Raw genomic sequence first — 26,629 nt, 5'->3', positions numbered from 1 at the left:
CCGAATGTACGTTAGTACAAACTTCTCCAGGAGTTCCATAAGACCATATGACATAGGAGCAGAATTAGGCCATTTGGCCCATTGAGTTACCATATTCCTGATGTCAACCTCAACAGTAATGGCAAATCTAAAACATGGATGAGATTGAGATCATTTTTCCATCAGTCTAATGTTTTATAGAAGGAAAGGGCCTATGGTAAAAGAAAATCAAAAGAAATGGTGGGTACTGGAAGTATGAAATAAGAAAATTCAGGAAATGCAGGATCAAAGAACCTTCATCAGGGTATAGAGTCAGTGCTTGCAGCAGCAGATCTTGTGGGCTATCATCTTCGGTGACTACTCAGTTAATTGACAATGATCTAAAGCTAAAGGGTCACCCTCTGAGCTAAACTACCAGCCATGATTGAATGCTTTGTGCAATGTATTTACTTCTGGCAAATGTTAGGATCTAGCATAAAATATTTTTTTCTTCATAAGTGGCAATGAGGCTTGCTAAAAGCCTCTGAGAGGACAAGACGATTCCACATCACTTCGGTGAATGACTTACTGCTAAAATGCATCAGAATTTTGTTGTCTTACTTATATTGACAACCAGTAAATGTGGACGTTATAATTCTATTTCTGGCAAAATTCACGGGGTTTCCACTTAATCTTGGTTCATCCATAGTATTTTGATGCCATTAACAAATTACAGGAACTGCGTTGCTTTGCAAAAGTATTCTGTAATTTGGATCAGAGATAAGGGAATGAAAGGAAATAGCCAAAAGTAACTCCCATTATATAGCCTTTTATATTCATGGTTGAATTCTGCAGCAGTGAGAAAAACTCTGATGATTAGCTTGTTTGCATCAATAAACCAGAGGAGTAATTCAAGTGGTTATCTACAATTACTAGTGTATAATTAAGTTTTGTTCTCATTTCACATAGATACTTGGCATGAAAGGGTAATTCAGTAGTTTAGCCCAGGACATCAGTTAAACAATTTTCACTGTGAATATGGAAAAAAACAGCCAGTAAAAATCTACTACAAATTGCTGAGGTTTGTCTGAGGTTCAGACCTACCTGAAATTGTCAGCAATATTTCACATTGGTAATTTAGCTGCAGTGTCAATGTGGCAATGGTCCAATTTTCACAGCTGAATCATTTGCCACATGTTTTAACCAAACGTGCATTCCTTAAGGATTAACTGCAGGAATTCTCCAGGGACTGTATTCATTAAACTTTCAAGGTTTTCAAAAAAATATAAATGTCATTTAAGATTTTAAAGTGTTCCTGGGTTTGGAATATTCTTATGAACAAGCATTGTGTTGGTTATATTGTTTTATTTGGCCAGCTGATAATTTTGCTAAAAAATTCATATTTTTGTAGAGCAGATCCAAAGTAGTGATTATGGGAGGGTTTCTGACACATTTACTGTGTGCAGAGTCCAGTGCAGGCGCAGTGCATTTTATGATTGATTTATGTTCTTCAATGAAAGCATAGAATTATCCTTCTGCCAGGAGCCAACACACAGTATCTGGATCTTGCCACTGACAGAGAATTATATCTCTGCTCCGAATGTGCAATAAATTTTTCAAGTGTCCAGTTGTACCGTATTTTCTGATCCCTTCCTTAAGGTATAAAATTATTCATTTGAGGAGGGAGGATCATTTTCTCGGTTACAAGTTAGTTAGTTGTTCCATGGTTGCTTATAACCTTGCAACTTTTACCCTTGCTCTACATTGGTGAATTGGCCGTTTCAGGAAATCTTCCCATGATAATTCTCTGATGACCTGTTCACCAAGTTGCCATGAGGAAGACAGTACAGGTCCATCACCACCTGGACTACATGTTATCTCCAAAGCTCCTTTCCTGGAGCTCTCCAGCTTCTCAACAAAACTCACTCTGGTACAATACCCTAACTGTCTCTGACCAACATCTGTTAAATGGTCTTTCCTGCTCTCCTTGTTCTGTTGATAATTACACTATTTAGTGTTCATATTTTCACATTTATTTAAGTTTGATTATTGATTATTGCACGTGACCATTCTGCTAATTGTTAATTACTCAAGGCTATTTGCACTATTGTCTTGTTAATGATTGGTTGCTATTGCATTGACCATTATGGTATTGTCCTGTGTTTTCTGTTTGGCACCAATCAATTTGGGTATATTTCATCAGCTGGCAATAAAATGATTCTGATTCTGATTCTTGGCATCAGTAAACCAGAGGAATAATTAATTTGGTTGTCTGAAATTACCAATGTATAATAAGTTTTAATACAGGTCTTTTTCATGTTGCACAGTCTTCTTATACCCTGTTTACTTTTCTATATGTTGTGTTACTCAGCACATGAAGGAATATGCAGGAGAGAAAACAAAGCATGCACTTGTAAAGATAATGCCATCCATTCCAGGTCAAATTGGACACAGTGTTCAGATCTGTTGATAGAAATCATTCCTCAGCTAAATATTGTGGTGGTTGTGCATTAACTTCTTCTTTTGTAATCTGTCTTCACTAAGGTCAATGCAACAAAATTTCAAAATCAGAGCAGAAGGTAGAGATAATTCATGCACGTACAAACAGCCAAGTCCCGGCATTAAACTTTGCCGTTTCATCCTCTCATTCCAACTTTCATTCTTTCATTCCTGAGGTTCTTCTTTCCTCTTGCTTTCTCTTTCCTCCATTTCTCACACTATTCTCTGGCAATAAGGAGAATAATCTAAAATTATTTATGCTAAATTTAAATGATGTTTCTACTTGTTACAAAAAAATCTGCTAGATCTCCTATTATTTCGATATCACTGCACATTTTTACAGCACCACCGATTCTTCATCAAAAAGTGTTGTTTCTTTACCTACTGTGGGGCATGTATGTGTCCAGGACAAAGAAGATAATTACAAATACATCCAGAAACTCCCCTTTCTGAAGCTCCCATTTGGAAAACACTTTAGGGCTATTAAATTACACACCCTCCCACCTGCTCTATATATTAGTCACTCCACTGATTTTTAAACACTTCAAACTATTTTTATCCTGCTAATTACATTGTAAGTGCATGTTGGTATTTATGTACTTATGCACATTTTATTCCATAGCCATACTTTAACCTCTAATTTAATTGTATATAATTCTCTACCCTGCATAATTGTTGATTTAATGTTGCATGTTACACCAACACAACACAGCAAATACCTAATAGGTAAATTATTATGGTGAATAAGATTGATCCATGATCCTTGATCTCTTTACCTCATAATTCCATAGCCTTTCTTGCTCTCTGCTCCATCAACACCCAACCTTGCATTATTTCACCACTCAGCTCCACTGGTGGGTCTTAACTTGCAGGTCTCTGAACAGATGACCAGTACAGATACAAGCACATCGCTGCTATTGTCTTGTAATCAGAATAACAGCAGATCTAGCTACTACAGGTTATCCGGTACTAATGCACACAGATTTTCAGCATTACTCTTTACTTTATCTATGCTAGAAATGGAGGAGGGCTGCCAAAATCAACAATCAAAATTTATTTTACTTTACCTACACTGAGGTAAGCCTTCAAGCCAATCTTTACTTAATACACAAGTTATTTGAAACTTTAACATGCAAAGTGATACCCAGGATGTTGGAGAAGAGCATTTCGATGGTGAGTGTTCTGGGGGGGTTCTGAAAATCATAAGGATAATACTGTACTTGCAAACAATTAAAGCTCTCTTCATGTGTCATGTTCCCTTATTTGCTGCATTTTGTCACGCGTTGGCACTTGAAGGTGCATTCAATAAACGTAGCAGTAAAGTTTCATAAGAAAGACAAGGTCTAGACCATATGGAAAGAAAACATACAAAATGATGAACAACTTGCAATGCACATATTGTGAGGAAGATCAGTTGATCTTTCAGGCGTACCCCTGCACAAGAACTAACAGCGATGAGAGCAACTCTGCAGGACTATTCAAAGCACAGGTGGAAGAACAGGAAAATAGAACAGAGCTGAGGAGGAATTTCTTTAGCTAGAGAATTGTGAATCTGTGGAACTCATTGGGATGGTTGGCTGTGGAGGCCAAGTCACTGGGTACATTTAGAGTGGAGGTTGATTAGTAAGGGCATCGAAAGTGGCAGGGAGAAGGCAGGAGAATGGGTTGAGAATGATAATAAATGAGTCGTGATGGAATGGAAGAGCACACTTGATGGACTGAATGGCCTAATTTCGCTCTTGTGTCTTATGGTCTGATGGTCTAAAATAGGCCAAGGATACAAAATTGCTGCTTTTATAAGGAATAGATTAACAACTCATGTAGAAGAAATGTAGGAATCCAACAGGCAATGATTTGATTGGCTGAAATGATGCAATAAAATTCTAAAAGTCATTGATATAAAATGTTAATCCAGCATTAATACGAAAAAATATTGCTGATGTATAATACGACTTGTTCATTTAACTTCATTAAATGAAGCATGAACAAATGTAACAAAAGCAACACACACTAAATGACGGAGGAGCTCAGCAGGCAGTCTATGGAAAAAAGTGAACAGTTGACGTTTCGGGAAGAGACTTTTCATCAGAATGAATGATGAAGAGTCTCGGCCAAAACGTCAACTGTTTACTCTTTTCCATAGATGCTGCCTGGCCTGCTGAGTTCCTCCACCATTTTGTGCATGTTGCTTGAATTTCCAGCATCTGCAGATTTTCTCTCGTTTGTGATTGGAAATATAACAAAAACACATTTTGTGGAATCTCACTTAACTCAATCAAAATCTATGGTTGGATAAAAACTTGAGAATAAAAATACAGCAATTTTAAAGTGCATTCTAAGTCATTCAACCCTGGCAAGTTGTGTTTCATTTCAACATTTCCTGTCATATTTTGTTGACTATTTCTCTTTCTTAAGAGATGCAAAAATATTTTTTGAAAAGCAAAGGAAAACTAAATAGTTTGATCCTTTGAAATAGGAATATTGAAACAGAAATATATTTTGGGTTAAAGTCATAAACCCAACAACTGGCTTCCTCAAATTGGGTTGGAACAATAGTAATCTTATCTGCCTGTTTCCCTTCATCTGATAGAGAGAGGGAATATGTCTGGGGTTGCTCGAGTTATTCTAGGAATTCTGCTCTGTACTCTGTCTGATAGGAGATATGTAATAGTTCAAGGCGGCTGACTTTCATTAGACCCAGAGAGTGTCCAAGGAAAAAAAACGTTAGTCCCAAAAAGAAATTGTTTAGCTTCTTTAGTTATTGTTTCACATACAGGTGAGGATATCTTGGATTACTGGGGCCCTAGTGGGCAATGTGGAGATTTATAAACTTCATTCAATTGAATGGAATTGTCAACCTTGATATTAAGACAAGATCATGAGTGATTGAGCCCACACTTGAGTACGCGACTCACACCACCCCCCCCCCCCCACCCAGCTGTTCGCACAGTCACACTTCCCTTTTGTCCAGCTGTGAACCTTACGTTCTCAACATCAGGATCGGAGCCCTAGCAAGTGTCAGCCACAAGTGGTAACCAGGCTTCAACAACACAAGCTGAAATAGTCCTCTTGGTATTCCTGATGACCATCTGAGAGCTTATGCAGTTAAAACTCTTTTCAGTGTTCCTTAAAAAATATGATAATGATTTATATAATTAAAAAATTAGAAGTATAAATTAAAAGTGATTAATAGAATTAAACGTCTGGAATAAGTGCACGTATCTGTCTCACCTTTGCTTGAAATAAACCAGGCTCATTAGCTACCTCTGGCTAATAGCCAGATAACTCCGTACTGCAGGGGTAATGGTGAGAAGGCCACCATCAATAAGCAACACATGTCTAGGGTCGGTATGACTCGGGTTCAACCGAACAGGAAAGTTTGAAGGTTCCAATGAGTAACGGATATTGTGGTAAATGCTGTGTAATTACTGCCCGTTGCTGAGTTTCGCCAGAAAATAACAGACCTTGCACCAGCATAAAATTAAAGTGGAAGTATATTTATAGATACTTAAACTTTAACAAACAGCTAATAGAAAAAGTAAAAGGGCCCATTAAAGTTAAAACAGCCTAAATTTGCACATAAACATTGGAGCTCGTTTCTGAAGTTGTTGGGAGTATCACTTTAATTACTTACAGTGCTGAGACCACATTGCCAGCCACAGTTTGAAACTTCCCTCAAGGAACGTTTCAAACAAACTGGCTAAGTCAGAAGTATTGGCACTTCCTCCTTGAACCATTCATCTGCACAAAGCACTTCTTGCAATAGGGTCTCCCCTCCGGGCGAATTCTCTGAGCATCTTCTCTGCACCTCTTTCTCTTCAAACACCTGGCAACAAAAGACCCCAAACCCAGACCACAGTCCCTGAGAAATCTGATCCTGCCGAGCTGCATCCCACTGGACAGAACGTTACAGAACATTACCAAGACAAACCCAATTAGCTGACACAACATTCCTAAGCTGAGGAAACAACTCCTTATCTTAGCAGACACCAAAACATTAGTCTGTAAAGCACAAATTATAGAACACACTGCATATTTCAGAAAAGATGCTGAAATACAATACCTAACAGCATAGTAGTAGAAACACAATAAGACATGTTCTTAAACAGGGCGTTACATTCATTAAAACATTAATATTAATTAAAATAAAGTCACACTAATTGTTCACCAAAAAGGCTGGCAATCCTATTCACAGGCAGTAGGAGCTGACAGAAAGCTGAGTGTCCAGGTGCAAAGTGCTCCCAGCCCCTACGCTTTTGAATCTCAGGAATTGCTCCTAACTTAGTGCTGAGCCCAGGGATGGAGAAGGACTTCAGATGCACCTCCATCAGATTTCCAACATGTTTTGCCCCATTTTGATTGGACATGGAAGTATGCAGCTTGGAAACAGGCCCTTCTGCTCAACTTATCCATGACAACCAAAATACCAATCTTATCTAAACCCATTTACGGCAAACCCATTAGTTTGCATTTGCCTCCAATTGTTTCTTATCCGTGTGCCTGTCATAAGTTTTATATATTGTAATTGTACCTGCCTCTATTACGTCACCTGGCAGCACATTCCCTTTACCCACCACCCACAAAAGCTTGCTTCTCAGATCCACTTTCAAATTTTCCCCTCTCACCGTAAACTGATGCGGTTTAGCCTCTACTCTGACAGAAAGCCTGTGTGACTATTTGTCTTCTTTATGCTCCTTACAGTTTCAGAAACCTCTGTAAATCCATCCATCAACCTTCTTCACTCCAGGGAAGGTAGTCCCAGCATATTAAAAATCAAGATTCTCAGTTCAACCAAAAAAAAACCTTAAGGGTTACCTAGCCTGACATGTTAACAAAAAGAGAATATGCTTTAGTACGGTTCAAAAATCTATCTCAGTTTTCAATATTTTTATGATATAGCCCTTGTGTCTCTTTGGGGTAGAGAATTCCAAGGACTCATGACCACCTGAGATGGGAGAATCCTCCTCTTATCCATCTTAAATAGGGAAACCATTTTCATTTTCATTTTTAGAATCTTTTTATTAATACATAATCTTCAACAACTATAGAATAATACAAAACTTCAATAAATTAATATGTATACAATTAATAGAGCTGAAGAAAAAAATCATCGTAATATATAAAAATGAAAATATATATATATATAGCAAAAAAGGGAATAAAAAGAACCCCATCTAACTAAGAAAAAAACCCACATTAACTACAAAAAAACCCATTAGGAATCAACCCCCGGAAGCAATACGTTTAACCTTCATCTAGATATATAGAAAAAGGTCATCAACTGCCAATTCACATTTTTTTTAAAAAGATAATAAAATTGGAAGGAAACCATATAGAATAATTCAAATTAAATGGTAATATTTGGCAAAAGAACCCCATCTTCTCTCAAAATCAAATCGAGGTTCAAAAGTTCTACTAATTTTTTCAAAGCTGAGACATAACATTACTTGAGAAAACCATTCAATTAATGTAGGGGAAGAGATATCTTTCCATTTTAATAAAATAGCCCTTCTTGCCAACAATGTAACAAATGCAATTACATGTTGATCAGAAGATGAAATACCCTGCAACCATTATTCTACAAATACACCTCTTAGTTTTAGATTTCCCAGCAAGGGAATCATTCTCACACATCTACCCTGTCAAGCTGTCTCAATATCTTGCATACTTTTCCTACAGTTTATACCAAGCCTGCTCAGTCTTCATGCGATAAACCTGCATCCCAAAATCTTCTCTGAACTGCCACAAGTATTTCTCTTTTTACAGACGGCTCCAGATGTGATTTCAATGAAGTCTTGCACCATTGTGGTAATATTCCCCCAGCAACACCTACAAAATGCTGGAGGAACTCAGCAGGCCTGGCAGCATCTAGGAAAAAAGTACAGTCGACGTTTTGGGCGGAATATTCCCCCAGCTTTGTGTTTACATCTGCCTTCTGTGTCTGCAATCACAAAGGTATGTCAACACCTTTACTTACCTAGAAGCCAAGAGAGATTTAACATATCATCAAGTACTCTAGCAAACTTCTACAGATGAAGTTTTGAAAATATCCTTACTGGTGGCATCACGGTCTAAAAAACACCAATGCAAGAGGCTGCACAGAGTAGAGAACACAACCCTCCCCACTATTGACCGCATCTACAAGAGGCACAGCTGCAAAAGGTGACGGCCATCATCAAGGATCCCCTACCAATCAATTCATGGCCTCTTTGCTCGACTACTGTCAGGAAGGAGTACAGAAGCTTGATGACCCACGTCACCAGGTTCAGGGACAGCTGCTTTCCTACAACTATCAGATTCTTCAACCAACCTGCACGAACCTAACTACTTCACCTCTGGAACAGAGATCACCTCTTGCACTACTATGACCTTGTCTCTGATATTTTTGCATTAAGGTCTTGCCATGCAAAGTCGTTTTCTCTCTGCCTTGTATAATTTACATTTTGTGTTAAGTCTGAAGCTACATGCCTGTGATGTAATTTTTTCATTGTAGACGTACTTAACCTAACCTTTGTACATTCAGATTCATTTATTTATCACATGCACATTGAAACTTACAGTAAACTCAACTCGACTTGACTGATGACATCTGAACAGATTTCCTATGTTTGATAAATAGGACATTTTAATCCCTCAGTACAACAACAGCCCATCTCCATTCAATAATATTCTGCTCTTTTATTCTTGTTTCCAATATGGCCAATTTCACATTTCACTACATTATAATTCATCTCCCAATGTACATTTGATCTACCTGTTATATCATATTCTGGACTTCAGGTGTATTGCAAAATATTAACTTCAGCAACTCATTTCAGCCACCAATCTTTAGACCTGAACATAGATGGCAGATTACATCTAAAATTCAGCTCTGGACAATTAAGTTCCTAGAGCTGTTAACTGAAAAAAACAGACAATGCAATTGACATTCATTTTGGTTGTCTGGAGTATGGAGGTGTGAACATAATAAATAATTCAAAAGAAGCATTGTCGATGCATTGTAGATTATAGAATTGTCCTTTGATCTTTAGCATATAAAATGTCATGTGATGTTGGATCGAACAGGCATCTTCCTCCGAAAGGGTCTTAATATGTCTGCAGTGTCTCATTTTGTTGAATAAAAGCCTACTTCATATCTACTGGCTACTATAGGTCTATCTGATGAATTTGTTCAGACAACAACACTACCTATATGCCATTGCATACTCTTTGTGTCCTCCTCACAACATGCTTTTTCATGTTGTTAGTAAATGCAAATTTAAGTTAGGATTCTAAGATTTTTCTCCAAATGATCTTCAAATTTTTTAATGAATTCTGTATTTGAAGTGGAATTATAAGATATTATAAATATAAATCAGATAGTATTTTGCTATCAGCGATGGAATTCAGCAGAATTGAACCCATTTAACCCAAACCTTGTTTCACCATTAGCTCATCCTGTGATTATTTTTCTTCAACTCTAATATATTTGGAAGGTAGAGGTTTTCTTTAAACTACAAGCAATGCCACTTTATTTGACTTACCATAGGCACCAAGATGTCTAAAAATTAAACAGAGGTTTGTACAAATACACCAAATGCTATCCCACTAAATAAAACACTTCCTTTGGTTTGCAAAAGATGTGACTCCAAATCGTAAAATCCTGCGCCAGCCAGTCTTTTTGAATTCATGGTTTTTCCTACTGCTGGAGTCAGGAGATGTGTGTTTAAGGAATGTGGAAAAGAATCACTTCCTGACCACTGTTCCTTCCTCCAGCAGACAAACCTACTAGGATGATGCACAATGGATAGATGGTTCTCTCACCATCAGCTGTATTTTGCTGTGGTTGCGTGGTTGGGGGGTTTCCTTGCTAACTCTTGTTGCTTTCAGTAGCAGCCTGAATGGTGGGCCTCTAGTGGAGAAGGAGACGGGGTGCAGAATTAAATGGGGAATGCGTTGCCACAAGGCTGGTAAATAGTTCATCTACTCTAAAACAAACTCGCACAAGGGGAAATGTAAGAAAACACATCAGAAACTTTGAAGCTGGTTCTCTAATTATAATTATCATAAGTAGGAGAATGCACAGTTTGCTCATGCTTCACTGGGGCAACTTTGGTGATAGCTTAGAGGAACTGACATTCAAATCTAATGTTAGTAACTCAGTGCGTCTGGGGAAATGTGTTTTTTTTTAATTTAGAGGAATATGAAAATAGAAAACCATACCATGTATATAATTAAACAAAAATTAATACCACAAAAAGGTAGCAGTCCCTTGTTTTAAAATATATATCATATGATAGTTTTATTATCTGTGTTTAATGCGGTTAAAAATTGGATATTGCACTCTCTAATTTCACCATTAATTAAACTTAAAAACCTCATGTGGTGTTGCTCATAATAAGTTAATGAACATGTAATCTTAAAAGCACAAAATTATGAGGGGTATAGATAGGGTAAGTGCAAGCACATTTTTTTCCACCGAGGTTGGGTGGGACTACAACCAAAAGTTATGGATTAAGGGTAAAAAGATGAAAGGTTTAAGGGGAACATGAGGGGGAGCTTTTTCACTCAGAGTGTCATGAGAGTGTGGAATAAGCTGCCAGCACAAGTGTTCGCATGCAAGCTTGAAGTTTGGATAGGTACATGGATAGAATGGGTATGGAGGTCTATGGTCCTGGTGCAGGTTGATGGGAGTAAACAATCTGAATGTTATTGGCATGAACTAGATGGGCCAAAGGGCCTGTTGCTGTGCTGTACTTCTCTGTGACTGTATGACACCATTATATTTGCTGTTATGTCAACCTCTGTAAGGCCTGAAGACCAAATTGGTGCAGTAGGGCATATTTCCACCAATTTAATTCTTCTTTGATATATCTTAGAAAACATAGAAAACCTACAGCATGATACAGGCCCTTCAGCCCACAATGCTGTGCCGAACATGTCCTTACCTTAGAAATTACCTTTCTTGTCTTCCTTCTAAAATCTTGAGATGATCCAACGACTTTCTTGAGGTGATCGAACATCCTTTTGCTCCACATATAGGAGACAAGCAAAGAGATTGCTGCTGTTACAGCAGAGATTTTTAAACCCTAGCTGGATGCACGTGAGACACACTGTGGTGGCATCCGTCGGTCTCGAGAGACCATGGATCTGCGCCTGGAGTTTCCAGGGCGCAGGCCTGGGCAGGGTTGTATGGGAGACCGACAGTTGCCCAAGCTGCAGGCCCTTCCCCTCTCCATGCCACCGATGCTGTCCAAGGGAAGGGCACTAGGACCCAAGCAGCTTGGCACCGGTGACGTCGCAGAGCAATGTGTTGTTAAGTGCCTTGCTCAAGGACACAAACACGCTGCCTCAGCTGAGGCTCGAACCAGTGACCTTCAGGTTACTAATCTGATGCCTTGCCCACTAGGCCATGCGCCAACACATGTGAGACACAAGATGACTGCCAATGGGTTACCAGATGAAAGCAAACATAGCGCCCCTTTTTGCATTTCCCCCTCCCCCCTCTACTTTCAAATCTCTTACTATCTTTCCTTTCGGTTAGTCCTGACGAAGGGTCTCGGCCCAAAACGTTGACATTGCTTCTCCCTATAGATGCTGCCTAGCCTGCTGTGCTCTACCAGCATTTTGTGTGTATTGCTGTTTGAATTTCCAGCATCTGCAGATTTCCTCGTGTTTCCCCTTTTTAAGAACTGTTTAGATCAGTGATCCCAACCTGGGGTCCACAGACCCCTTGCATAATTGTCTTGGTCCAAGGCATAAAAAATGGTTGGGAACCCCTGGTTTAGATGAACACTTGAACTGCCTGGGCATAGAAGTCTATGGGCCAAATGTTGGAGATGGGATCCTTGCAGATAGGTGCCACTGGACGAGATAGACAAATATGGCTGAATGGCCAATTCCCATGCTGTATGATTCTGTGACTCCATGGTTTCCACTTTTACTGAACCTAACCTTCAACCAATTTGATTTACTCCACATGATAGTAAATTAAAGGTCTTTAAAGATTGGTTAGCTTTATTTGTCACATATACATCAGAAACATCAAGACATACAGTGAAATGTGTCACTTGGGTCAAGATCAACACAGACTGAATATGTGCTAAGGGCAGCCCACAAGTGTTGCCACGCTTCTGGTGCCAACATAGCATGCCCACAGCTGACTAATCCTAACCCCAAAATTCCCAAATTGGAATTTGGGAAGAGCCTGGAACATCCAGAGGAAACCCAAGCAGTCACGGGGAAATCCTTCATCATAGTTGAGTCTAAATCCTGGAACATCTTTCCTGTTTGTACTGTAGAAGTAACTTCCATAGAATGGATCCATGGTTTAAAGAAGGAAAATCACTACTACATTTTCAGGACCATAGGGAATGGACAATAAATCCTGGCTTTGCCAGCAATGCTCACATCCCACAAAGTGAATGGATTAAAATAAGGTTTGAGCATTCTCTGAAGAACTAAGCTTTATAACTAGTCCAATCCCTTGGAAAATTCTATGCTCAGAATGTCAGAGATCAAAGTGTCCTCTGTTCTGCATTAGTTTATAGATAAACGATACTAATGAAAAATGGAGATCAAATGGAAAGCATCCAGCTAGGCATAATAGAATGTCAGAATAAATTATAGGTGACATGAAATCTGTGTTCCTTAAATTAGGCTTTCAGTTCACCTATGCAATAAATAGTATTTCAAAATCAGCTTTGAAATTTGGGGGCATGCTCTAAAATCTATATCTAATTTCTGGTTTCTCTGAGAAATTAAAATAGAATAAATTTATCAACAAGTTCTGGGAACATTTTGTGTCTTTTTTTTTGCTATTTTTAACTCCATGTATGATTTTCTTTACACTTTCCAATCAATGGAATTATTCCTGATCCAACTACTGCCCCTTCATGCAAGTAGCATTAAACTTGGCATCATTATCCACTTCACAACTAGAGAGTTGATCCACCTACGGCAGGTCTTAGGCTATTGACAGAAAGGTGGCAGCACTGTTGGCATGGCTACTGATCTGCATTTAGCAATGCTTATGATCTGCCTCTGTGTGTATAATAGAAATGGAATTCAACTGTTCAGCACACATTGGCTTTGCTTAATAAATAGAAGGTCACACATATTTAAGGTAACAGATCAAGCTAGTGGTCTTCTTCCAGACAATGGTTATTCAAGAATACACCTATGTATGTCCACCATTATCTAGATACAATCCTGTGTAAAAGCAAAAACTGCAACAATAGTTGCAAAATTTCAACTTAATTGGATGTTGTCTCTTTGAGAGTGATGATGTTACAGCAAAGTAAGCTACCTATTTATGTACTTCAGATGTGGGTTGACGGTTCATTCTAAGTAACAGTACGATGTTAGCACAATTGCTTTACAATGCCAGCGATCACAGTTCATGGTTCATTTCCCAACACTATCTGTAAGGAGTTTGTAGGTTCTCCCCATGACCGTTTAGGTTTCTTCAGGTGTTTTGGTTCCCTCTTACATTTCAAAAGATGTCCGGTTAGAATCAGTGAGCTACAGGCCTGCCACGTTGCTGCTGGAGCCCTAGTGACGCCTGCGGACTCTGCTGCCAGCCCAATCCTCGGACCTTGTTGGCCATTGACGTAAAGTGACACAATTCACTGTATGTTTCAATGTTTCGATATACATGCGACAAATGAACCTAATCTTTATTCTATACTCAGTCTGAGTAAGCGAATAATATAAAAGCTCATCTCTAGTTATCCTGGTTTGAGCACACTCCAGGGAAAGGTAATTAGCTATTTCAACCATCCTCTTCCTGCTGTCTACGAATTGTATGTTCTTCCTGTCACCTCGCCAATCTCACGATTCAATACGCTGGTGTAGTCATCAGTATGTACAACTTGACAAAATGAATAGTAACTTAAGACATAAATTTGAGAAAGCTAGTGACCACAGAAACTTACTAGTTTTGGATAACAGGAGCATGGTGTGTCCCTTTGTAGTTATTTATTTATTTAGAAATACAGCATGGTAACAGGCCTTTCTGGCCCAAGAAGCCCATGCTACCCAATTATATCCATATGATCAATTAACCTACTAACCTGTACATCTTTAGAATATGGGAGGAAACCAGAAGATCCGGAAGAAACCCAGACAGCCCAGGGGAGAATATACAAACTCCTTACAAACAGTGGCGGGAATTGAACCCAGATCATTGGTGCTGTTACACTAACCACCTCACTTTTAAAATACTTTTAATGCTGCTTTGCCATTGAATCTCTGAATTTTACTTAACTAATGAAATAAAAGGCAACATGGTGGACCATTGATTTCAACTGCAGCTATAATTTGTTTTCCACTTGATGTGAGGTGACTTTGGCTTTGTATCCTCATGTAAGTAGGAGCTTCAACGTGAGATCAGGTGCTGTTGTAACTTCCGAACGCACCAGAAACAGGTGATTTGCAAGCTCCCTGGCATGGCTCGCTCATACAGTTTTACATCAGAACTATGTGCATCTTATGAACCACGGAAAGTCAATCGATCTTCCTCTCTTTTTATTTTGCAGAGATTAAAAGGAAGAGTGTTAACACACTTATGCATCCTGATTGTTACCCGGCTCTCAGCCCAGCCACTAGAGGAAACACTATATGACAGATGGGGTGAGGTTTTCAGGCCAATAGCTTCATCTCCTCATCTATGAGTGAGGCTCACATGTTTACAGCATGAACACAAGCCATTCCATCTGTCAGATCCTTACTGCTTCTATATAACGGCTTTCCAGTAGTCCCACTCCCCAGCTCTCTGTGCATATTTTTACTGTTCCCAGGATGTGGGGGGTTTTTCCCAGGACATCAGTGATGATCTCCTTCTTCAAAGAACAGGGTTTCCCTTCACCATTGATGCTGCCTTCATACACATCTCCTCCATTTCTCAACTAACACTGCAATGAATTAAAAGCTGCACTTTATAAGCTAATGTGCTCTCGTTATTCTCCGTGCCATGGAAGCTTGACATTCTATCCTTCCACTGGGCTTAGCAAATGTAATGTTCTTCAAATTTCTGATTCCACTCAATTCACTCTGTGATTCAGTATAGCTGTGGTCCTTCGTGCCAAGAAAGACAAATTTAAAGCAGATGTAGGGGGACGTGAATTGAAAACATTTTCACTGTTCAGGTACCATTTATTTTGGAACGATGAACTCCAAGCATGGAATACTACAATAAAGCTAGAAAAATGCAGCCAGTATCTCCACGTTCATTCATTAAACAAAAATTACTACTTGCAGAACTTGTGGGAGAAGAAGTGGATTTGTTGTGCATTTCTCAATACTGAATACTAGAATCTGGAAACAATGTTGAAATGATAAGTGTTTCAAAATTTCTACAAAAAAAATTGGATGGTGATTTTAAACCTGTGTTGGGACAACATGAAACATCTGTTGAGTGAGTAATTTTCTGATCAGCTCAAGTTCAAGAATAAAATGGATGTGATAAGTAACACAGACACATTTTACAAAAGTAGGAGTGTTCCAAAGCTGCCATCTATCATACCATGGAGTAAATGGATGCCACAGGAGTGATGAACTATCCATATTAATCTTTCTTGCCACCTTAGCCTGGCTTCATTCAGGCCTACAGAGTGATTTTAGAACCCGATATTAATCAAAATTTTGAGAAACAAGTATTTTCATTGAAAACAAGGCCACCAGAGATTTATTCCATTATGTGACTAAAATGAACAATTTCCAGACTTAAAAAAATTTCTTTTGGATCATGTTTTGTACTCCACGTCCATTTCGTGGTGTCATTCAAAGAGTGAGCAGACCACAGTCCTGCTAGGAATTTTGACATCTCACTTAGTCTTCTCATTCACATTTCATCATTTCCAACTTTCCTCAGAAGCATTTGTTAGCTTGGAGTTGTGGAGACAGTAACTTAGTAAGCTTAAAAGGAAAAGTGAACAACAGCTGCCAAAATACCATTAACATAGATTCTGCTCATGGTGGTATATTTCAAATAAAATAGAATTCTTTCCCCAACTCCACCTCCAACTCAACCAATGGATCAACTTGTCCATAAGCCAAGTAAATTTAAGAGACCCTTCTTCAGTGTCACATCTATATTTACTTTAATATAATCAAAATAATATAATTTTTGTTTCTGCTTCTTATCAAGCAGTCATTGTTGAAAGTATTACTTGTGTCCTTGCTTGGTAAGGTCACAGTGCCAGTTACTAATGTTATCTGTTTCAGTTGAATCGCCTGCAATTATTCACTGTGTGCAGATTTGCCTAGTCCTAGAAAGATTATCCTTAGTCCTGATGAAGGGTCTCAGCCCGAAACGTTGACAGTGCTTCTCCCTATAGATGCTGCCTGGCCTGCTGTGTTCCACCAGCATTTTGTGTGTGTTGCTTGAATTTCCTCATGGTTGGAGTGGGCCCGTGTTAGAGTGGGAGGCTTTGGCTCAACAGGCTTGGTAAGTAAGTTTCTAGTAAGTACTTTTCTCTCTTTCTTTGTCTATTAGTACATAACTATTGCACTGAAAATGGGTCCAGAGTTCATGAATGTTCTTTGCGTGAGATGTGGGAACTCTGGATGACCTCCAGCCTGCCCGATAACCGTACCTGCATGAAGTATATCAAGATGCAGCTTCTTAAAGAGCGTGCTAAGGAACAGGAACTGTAGCTCGATGACTTTCGGCTCACACATGAGAATGAGGAGTGATAGATACGAGCTATAGAGGTTCAGTAGTCACCCCTAAGTTGCATGAGACAACTACTCAGGTAATTGTCAGGGGAGAGAAATGGAATAGGTAGGTAGTGCAGAATACCCCTGTGGCCATTCCCTTCAATAATACTGCTTTGGATGCTATTGGAGGGCTGACCTACTGCGGGAAGCCTTGGTGTCCAGGACTCTGGCACTGAGTCTGGCTCTATGTCTCAGAAGGAAAGGTAGGAGAAGTTGAGTGGAGCAGTGATTGGGGATTCCATTGTTAGAGGAGCAGACAGGAAGTTCAGCGGATGAGAAAAAAATACTTCGATGGTTTGCTGCCTCCCAGGTGCCAGGGTCAGGGATGTCTCAGATCAGGTCCACAGTATTCTAAGGGGAGAGGGGGAGCAACCGGAAAATGTGGTACAGATTAGCACCAATGATACAGGTACAAAAAGGGAGGAGGTCCTGAAGAGAGAACATAAGCAGTTAGGCAAAAAGCTGATTTGGTCTTTTTTTTTGCACATTTGATGGTCTTGTTTTGTGGGTTTTTCCTTTGAACGGGTTCTACTGCATTTCGTTGTTTTGACGCTGCCTGCAAAAAGGCGAATCATAAGGTTGCATATTCAATAAATGCTTGGATAATAAATGCACTTTGAACTTTGAAAAGCAGGACTTCCAGGGTAGTAATCTCTGGACTGCTGCCTGTGGCATGTGCAACTGAGGGTAAAAACGGGATGATCTGGCAGATGAAAGCACGGCTTGGAAATTGGTGCAGGGGTCTGGGTTTCAGATTTCTGGATCATGGGGATCTTTTCTGAGCAAGGTATGACCTGGACGAAAAGGACAGGTTACACCTGCACCCAAAGGGGCAGGTTTTCTCAAGCTGTTGGGTAGAGTTTAAACGATTTTGGCAGGGGCTGTGAACCAGTGTGATAGGGCTGAAGAAGAGGCGTTTGGTATACAAGTAAATGCAGTGTGTTGTGAGACTGTGAGGAAGAACAGGCAGATGTAGGGGAAAATTGCAGTCAGTGGGAAGAGTTGAAGTGTAACATGGGGGAACAAAATCAAAAAAGGTGATGAATACAGGACTAAAGGCATATGTAACACGCATACAGAATAAGACAGATGATCTTGTAGCACAGTTAGAGAATGGCTGGCACAATATTGTGGGCAACACAATGTTGTGGCTGAAAGAAGATCATTGTTGGGAGGTTAACATCCAAGGATACATATTGTATTGAAAGGCGGGTAGGCAGAGGATGTTCAGAGGACCGGTTAGTAAAAAATAAAATCAATCCTTAGAAAGAGGTGTCATAGGATCAAAAGATCCATAATGCTGATGGGTAGAGTTAGGAAGCAGCATGGGAGTTATATACTCTGATCAGTGCTATATACAGGCCTCCAAAGAGTAACCAGGGTGTGGGATACAAATTATAACAGGAGTTAGAAAAGGCATGTAAAAAGGGCAATATTACAATTGTCATGGGGGATGTCAATATGCATGTAGATTTGGAAAATTAGGTTGGGACTGGATCCCAACAGAGGAAATTTGAAGAAAGCCTACAAGATGGATTTTTAGAGCAAACACGAGGAAATCTGTAGATGCTGGAAATTCAAACAACAACACACACAAAATGCTGGTGGAACACAGCAGGCCAGGCAGCATCTATAGGAGAAGTACTGTTGACGTTTTGGGCCGAGATCCTTCATCTGTAGAAGGGTCTCGGCCCGAAACGTCGACAGTACTTCTATAGATGCTGCCTGGCCTGCTGTGTTCCACCAGCATTTTGTGCGTGTTGTTGTTTGGAGTTTTAGAGCATCTGGTGGTTGAACCCACTAAGGGAAAGGAAATTCTGGATTGCGTATTGTGTAATGAACCAGATTTGATTAGGAAGCTTAAGGTAAAGGAATCCTTGAGAGGCAGTGAGAATAATACATTAAAATTCACCTGACAGTGTGAGACGGAAAAGAGAGAGTCAGATCTATCAGTATTACAGTGGAATAATGGGAATTACAAAAGCAGGGATGATGGCAGGACAGCAATGGCTGGAGTTTCTGGGACCAATTTGGAAAGTGCTAGATAGACACATCCCAGAGAAGAATAAGTATTCTTAAGGGAGGATGATGTACGCTTGGATGACAAGGGAAGTCAAATTCAATATAAAAGAAAAAGAGAAGGCATATAATATTGTAAAAATAGTGGGAAGTTTGTGGATTGGGAACTTCTGAAGAGATAGTGATGAGCAAACTAAAGGATCTGATGGTAGATAAGTCCCCTGGTCCTGATGGGATGCATCCCCGGCTGCTGAGGGAATTGGCGGATGTTATAGTAGATGCGTTGGTAATCATTTACCAAAGTTTTCTAGACTCTGGGCAAGTCCCAGTGGAGTGGAAGACAGCAAATGTCACGCCACTTTTTAAAAAAGGATGTTGGCAAAAGACGGGCAACTATAGGCCAGTTAGCTTAACATCTGTAGTCGGGAAAATGCTTGAAGCTGTCATTAAGGAAGAAATAGCGAAGTGTTTAGAAACGAGTGGTTCCATTAGACAGATGCAGCATGGATTCAGAAAGGGCAGGTCCCGTTTGACAAACTTACTGGAGCTCTTTGAGGACATAATGAGTGCAGTGGATAGAGGGGAACAGGTGGATGTTGTATTCTTGGATTTCCAGAAGGTGCCGCACAAGAGACATATAAATAAGATGCGGATGCATGGAGTCTGAGGAAGTGTATTGGCAGGGATAGTGGATTAGTTAACCAATCGAAGTCAGAGAGTTGGTATATATGGGTGTTTCTCCAGTTGGCAGTCAGTGGTGAGTGGGGTGCTGCAGGGGTCGGTGCTGGGCCTGCAGCTGTTTACCATTTACATTGATGATTTAGAAGAGAGGACTGAGTGTAGCGCAGCAAAATTTGCTGATGACACTAAACTGAATGGAAAAGAAAATTGTACAGAGCGAATTGTGCAGAGGATGTGGAGAGTCTGCAGAGGGATATAGATAGGTTAAGTGAGTGGGCCAAGGTCTGGCAGATGGAATACAACATTGGTAAGTGTAAGATCATCTACTTTGGAAGGAATAATAGAAGAGCAGATTATTATTTAAATGGTGAAAGATCGTAGCATGCTGTTGTGCAGAGGGACTTGGGAGTGCTTGTGCATGCATCGCAAAAAGTTGGCTTGCAGGTACAACAGGTTATTAAGAAGGCAAACGGAATGTTGGGATTGAATTCAAGAGCAGGGAGGTCATGCTGCAGCTATACAGGGTACTGGTGAGGCCGCACCTGGAGTACTGTGTGAAGTTCTGGTCTCCATACTTGAGGAAGGATATACTGGCTTTTGAGGCAGTGCAGAGGAGGTTAACCAGGTTGATTCCAGAGATGAAGGGGTTAACCTATGAGGAGAGATTGAGTCACCTGGGCTTTTGGTATGCTGGCCTTTATAAATCAGAGCATTGAGTATAGGAGTTGGGATGTAATGTTAAAATTGAACAAGGCATCGGTAAGGCCGAATTTGGAGTATTGTGTACAGTTCTGGTCACCGAATTATAGGAAAGATGTCAACAAAATAGAGAGAGTACAGATAAGATTTACTAGAGTGTTACCTGGGTTTCAGCACCTAAGTTACAGGGAAAGGTTGAACAAATTAGGTCTTTATTCTTTGGAACGTAGAAGGTTGAGGGGGGACTCAATAGAGGTATTTACAATTATGAGGGGGATAGACAGAGCTGACATGGATAGGCTTTTTCCATTGAGAGTAGGGGAGATTCAAACAAGAGGACATGAGTTGAGAGTTAGGGGACAAAAGTTTAAGAGTAACACGAGAGGGAATTTCTTTACTCAGAGAGTGGTAGCTGTGTGGAACGAGCTTCCAGTAGAAGTGGTAGAGGCAGGTTCGGTATTGTCATTTAAAGTAAAATTTGATAGGTATATGGACAGGAATAGAATAGAGGGTTATGGGCTGAGTGCGGGCCAGTGGGACTAGGTGAGAGTAAGTGTTCGGCATGGACTAGAAGGGCCGAGATGGCCTGTTTCCGTGCTGTAATTGTTATATGGTTATACTCTCTAGAATTCAGAAGAATGAGAGGGGATCTTATAGGTACATACAAAATTTTGAAAGGGATAGATAAGATAGTAGGAAAGTTGTTTCCATTGGTAGGTGAGACTAGAACTAGGGGATATTGCCTCAAGATTCAGGGGAGAAGATTTAGGACGGAGATGAGGAGAAACTGTTTTTCCCAGAGAGTGGTGAATCTGTGGAATTCTCTGCCCAGGGAAGCAGTTGAGGCTTCTTCACTAAATATATTTAAGATACAGTTAGATAGATTTTTACATCGTAGAGGAATTCAGGGTTATGTGCAAAAGGCAGGTAGATGGAGCTGAGTTTACGGACAGATCAGCCATGAACTTATTGAATGGCAGGGCAGGCTCGATGGGCCGGATGGCCTACCCCGCTCCTATTTCTTGGTTTATGTTTTAAAAACCAACAGGAGGCAACAAAAAGGCCATAAATAAGAAAATATGGAATATGAAGGAAAGCTAGCCAAAAGAATTAAAGTCCTGGTATTACCGGAAAGATACTTGCATAGATAGAAGATTGGCTGACTGGCAGGAGGCAAACAGTGGGAATAAAGTGGGCCTTTTTTGGTTGGTTGCCAATGACTAGTGGTGTTGGGACTACCTGTCTTCAAGTTATATGTCAAGGAATTAATGGCTTTGTGGCCAAATTTGTATGTGATACAAAGATAGGTGGAAGGGAAGGTAGCTTTGAGGAAGCAGAGGGAATCAGACAGATTTGGAGAACGTGCAAAGAAGTGGCAGATAGAATATAGCATAGGAAAGTACTCATGCACTTTGGTAGAAAGAATTTAAAAAAATTTGTTATATCAGGGAGAAATTCAAAAATCTGAGGTGCAAAGGAACTTGGGAGTCATTGCGCAAGTTGAGTTGGTTTTAAGGAAAGTAAATGCACTGTTAGCGTTCATTTCAAGTGGACTAGAATATAAGAGCAAGGATGAGATGCTGAGGCTTTATAAGGTATTGGTCAGTCCACTCTTATGGTATAGTTGAACAGATTTGGGACCCTTATTTAAGAAAAGATGTGCTGGCATTGGAGAAGGTTCAGAAGAGGTTCATAAAAATGATTCCAGGAATGAAAGGGTTAACGTATGAGGAGCATTTGATGGCTGTGGGTCTGTACTCACTGGAGTTTAGAAGAATGAGGGTGGCTCTCATTGAAACCTATCAAAAATTCTAAGACCTAGATAGAATGAATGTGTAGAGGATTCTTCATATAGTGTGAGAGTCTAGGACTGGGGGGCACAGCCACAGAATGGAGAAATGTATATTTAGAAAAGAGATCAAATGGAATTTCTTTAGCCAGAAGATAGTGAGTCTGTGGAGGCTATGTCATTGAGTATATTTAAAGTGGAGGTTGATTGGTTCTTGACAGTCAGGGTGTCAAAGGTTACAGAGAGAAAGCAGGGGCATGGGATTGATAGGAGTAATAAATCAGCCATGATAGAATAGTGGAGCAGACTCAATGGGCTAAATGGCCTAATTATGCTCCTATGTCTTATGGTTTTAACTATTAAAGTAACTTTGGTTCAGCAGTCTTAGCAAATGCAGTACCTTAGAAGAGATCAGAAACAAGTTATATCCACAATGTTTCTCTTTAAAATTTTGCTTTAAACTTCCTTAATTATTTGTATCTAGAAAAGAGGGATAAACAGGATTGAAGTCTAAGAATACATAGTGTTTGCTGGTCAACACAATAAATAACTTCAGCTCCTCTTTCTAGGATGCGATGAGAAGAGGAACTAACATTATTACAGTGAGGACTAAGCCCTAGAACTCAAATTTGTGACCACAGTGATTGTTCTTAACCACTACCATACCAGAAGATTCAATTCCATGCATTTTTATTTCCAAATGTTGGAAAGACGCGTGGGAAGTTTTAAATGCAAACTTGGCAGGATAAAAGTCCCTGTTAAGAACAGATTGCAGACCAAATTAATGCACTTTTTTAACTCTTTGGTTGGCTCAAGCTTGATAAGATCCATATACAATCAGTCAATGTGGTTATGTAGGATTGCAAAATAGTTGTTGTACCCCTTTCTGAATGATTTTTAAATAATGACATTGTATTTATGAATGGAATGGACATAGTGTGTTAGACAAAATATTAAAAAATACAAATAGCTGTTAAAATATCTGATCATGGCATAATATGAGGTAATTTCAAGAATTTTACTCAAAAATAAACCACTGTAGATGTTGGAAATCTGGAATAAAAATGGAATGGCAGGCAGAATGTGCGAAGGGAAAGTTAACCTGTTAGGGTTTCTCTGAGGGCCTTCAATAAGGCACCAAATTGTGATATCGAGCAAAATTAACAAATTCAGCTTTGAGGGTTATATACAGGTATGGACTGACAATTGGTTGTCAGTCAGATAGCAGAGAATAAGGATAGATAGGTAATTTCCAGACTGCAAGACTATGACAAGTGAGATGTCATGGGCATTGTTATCATCCCAGTTGTTCATGATAATCAATAGAAGTTCAGATGCTCAAAATCCAAAATGAATTCAGTGTGGGAGGCACATGGTGGTTTTGCAGCATCTGCAGAAAGAGAAACAGTCTGATGTTTCAACTTGGAGATCCTTAATGAGACCGAACGTTCAAAGTTCAAAGCAAATTTATAATCATGCATGTTACCATGCCTTGAGATTTATTTTCTTGCAGGCATTTACAAGAAAATAAAAGCAATTTTTGAAGAAACAATATATATATATAATAACATGAATTGTAAAGAATAATTAAAATTGAGTCTATTGGTGGTAGAATCTGTTCAGAATTGTGGTGAGTGGAGTTACCCGTTCAGGAGCCTGATAGTTGTAGGGAAATAACTGTTTCTGAACCTGGTGATGTGGTTCTGTGCCTCCTGCCTGATGGTATTAGCGAGAAGAGAACATGGCATGGATGATGGAAATCTTTGATGATGGATACTGCTTGCTTCTTGCATTGCTCCATGGTAAATGTGTTCAACTGTGAGGAGGGTTTTGCCTATGATAGACTGGGCTGTGTCCTCCACTTCCTGTTGTCTTTCCCATTCCTGGGCATTGGCATTTCCATACCAGGCCATGATGCAATCAGTTAGGACTTTTATCTACAATAAGTAATTAGGGACACATAATTTTCCATGTTATATTCCATCTGCTACGTTCTTGTAGACTTGGTCGATTATTTCTCAAGTTTAGAGGATCTCAATGTGGTGAACTACATATACCTGTCTGGACACTGAGTATATACTCTCTGAGTATATTCAACACAAAGTTCAATAGCTTCATCTACATTAAGAGAATCAAGAAATATAGGGTTAGTGCAGGAGCTGAAGTGAAGTGTCAGTCATTATCTTATTGAACAGCAGAACAACTTGCACCTGTATCTTGTTCCCTTATTTTCTTTGATCTGCACTAAAGATCTTTACTTCATGGATGCTGCCTGATCTTTTAAATGTTCCAAGCACTTTTTTTTTCCCTTTTGTAAATGCAAGATCTTTAATATCGTACAGATAAAATCTGCATTTGTTCAACATTTGACATCTTGGTTGACATACATGCAGGCTTAGAATCAGGTTTATTATTACTAGCATATGTCATGAAATTTGTTCTTTTTTGCAGTGGCAATACAGTGCAAGACATAAAAATCACTAAGTTACAAATAAATAATTAAATATATAGCTGAATGAGTAGAAAGACAGATAAACAAATGAATGAGTGAATAGTATAAATGAAGAATAATGAGGTGATGTTCACAGGTTGTGCCACAGTCAGAATCTCTTGATGGGAAGGCAGACATTTTCTGTTTGGTGAAGCTACACACAAGATAAAGGGTAAGTAAGAATCTTCGAACATTATAACACAAACAGGCTTGCTGATCTGTAAAGAGCTATCAGGTTAATTATATCTCCCATCTCCCAGCTCCCAGTCCATTGTGTTTTATCTCACACACTGTTGTGCTACACTTGAGTCAATGCTTCGGGAGAGAACCAGCATCTGTGGTATTGTGTGGGTCAGAATGATTTTGACTTCCATGGAAACATGGACCATCCTAGAGGTCTGATGCTACTGTAGGTGAACATTTAAATTGCCAAGATGTGAAAGACTATGGACAAACAGGATGGGTTTAGATGGGTACCTGGTAGTCAGCATTGACAGGGTACACAAAAATTTCTCTGTGCTGTATGACTCTATACACTATGATCTGGTCTTGCACTCCATCAGTGGATTCAGAATTAAATCTAGAGGCAAACTCAATCATAGTTAGCCAAATACACTTTGCATAGCTTTATGTCAACACTAACTGGCATATTTAGCATAATCATATTCATTTACTTACTTACTGGCTGTCAGGGCTACAATGAAGGTCCTTCATCTCTGTCTGTCAATACTGTGGCACACAGATGTGGAAGGATTCTTCACTGCTGTTTCCATAACAATTTTTTATCGACCAGTCAGGAAGACTGGTAGACCACTTTTATTCTGGCTTCTACCCTTTGACCTGTTTGGCAAGGGTGGCCCTACCACGAGTCAAAGCACAAGGTGCTGACCCTAGCTAACATGGCTCTCAGTGTCATTGAGACAAACAAGCCTCGGTGCCCTACGACAAGGTCCACTTGGAGGATCATCCTATTCAGTTGATATCAATTTGGATAGAAAAGGGAAGTGGCCTCGTTTTTATTTATTTTAACTAAAACATGTATTAAAGTTTTTCAATTAATTTGTATCTGTTAAATATATTGTAAATAAAATAATCATTGTTAATATTGTAACTTCTTAATTAATTACTGCACAATTAGTTAAGTCTTGCTTTAGTGAAATCCGTCTCAACTGATTTAAATGTCATTGATTTTCAGAAGTACTTTGAAACAGTTCCTCTTGCTCCGTGTTGAAACCACCCCCAGGATGGAGGAGCAACACCTTACAATACTCTGGGAAGCCTCAAACCTGATGACGTGAATATTGATTTCTCCTTCCAATAAAAGAAAATTCCCTTCCCCTCCCTTCTTCTATTTCCCCACCCTGGCCTTTACCTCTTCTCCCCTACCTAGCACTACCCCCCCCCCCCGTGCCCCTCCTCCTTCCCTTTCTCCTATAGCCTAAGATTGGTGGGAAGGTTTAGAAGAGGGTGATGTTAATGGTAGCTGAAGAATGAAAAGTAAGAATGGGATTTACCATCATAGGTCTCTAATATGATATTGCTGTACAGGGGCTATTTGACCCATTTTTCAGTGGTCAACAAAAAGTATAAATAATGGCAGAGGCACTTTAAGTTTGAGGGAAACCATAACAAACACAGAACGTAAAGTGCAGAAAGTGCTGTAAAAAAAACTTCATGTCATCATGCCATCTTGTCAGACCACCATGTGGTATGTCAAATTAGCAGGTGAACGAGTAGTCTTTGGGGTACTGCAAGTCTGTGCCTTTATTGATGCTTGCTGCACGCTTGAGTGC

General features: G+C 39.6%; 1 long non-coding RNA gene across 1 annotated transcript in view; it reads left to right on the top strand.

The window, feature by feature from the left end:
- Positions 1 to 26,311, top strand: part of LOC140741003 (uncharacterized) — a 41,033-nt gene extending 14,722 nt beyond the window's left edge. The window contains exons 3-5 of the long non-coding RNA XR_012101982.1: positions 16,776 to 16,885; positions 24,934 to 25,008; positions 26,032 to 26,311. This is a non-coding gene — a long non-coding RNA (uncharacterized lncRNA). The remainder of the gene's footprint in view (positions 1 to 16,775; positions 16,886 to 24,933; positions 25,009 to 26,031) is intronic.
- Positions 26,312 to 26,629: the final 318 nt, after the last annotated feature.

Source organism: Hemitrygon akajei, chromosome 17, assembly GCF_048418815.1.
Source record: "Hemitrygon akajei chromosome 17, sHemAka1.3, whole genome shotgun sequence".
NCBI classification, from domain to species: Eukaryota; Metazoa; Chordata; class Chondrichthyes; order Myliobatiformes; family Dasyatidae; genus Hemitrygon; species Hemitrygon akajei.
This window is presented reverse-complemented; position numbering and strand designations above follow the sequence as displayed.